The sequence below is a fragment of the Perna viridis genome, chromosome 7, assembly GCF_037379345.1.
Source record: "Perna viridis isolate PV_CMFRI_1.1 ecotype Kerala chromosome 7, ASM3737934v1, whole genome shotgun sequence".
NCBI lineage: Eukaryota > Metazoa > Mollusca > Bivalvia > Mytilida > Mytilidae > Perna > Perna viridis.
Window position 1 is genome coordinate 5,375,222 of NC_142451.1, and position 348 is coordinate 5,375,569.

Below are 348 nucleotides of genomic sequence, written 5' to 3' on the forward strand. Positions count from 1 at the left end.
TGTTCGGGTTTTCTTTAGACTTTTCCACCTATTTACCATAGCAAAATAATTTGGCGGGTTTTATCTCCTCTTGACTTAAGAATTAAATTAAAAGTGGTTTGCAAAAATATGTAGCTTTTAGATTTGATTTCTACATTCTAGACCAAAAGAATTAAAAATCCCAGCCCTGTAAAAATCGCATAGTAGAGACCAAACAGTTTGATTTATTTTGGCTAATGAATATATGCTAAGAGTGGAAAAATGTATGATTATGATACATTCAGGTCTAACAAAAAAAAGGACAGAAAATGCTTTCAAAAATTCCTCAAACTAGAATTTCTTCGTTAGTTAACAAATTTTAAGAAAATA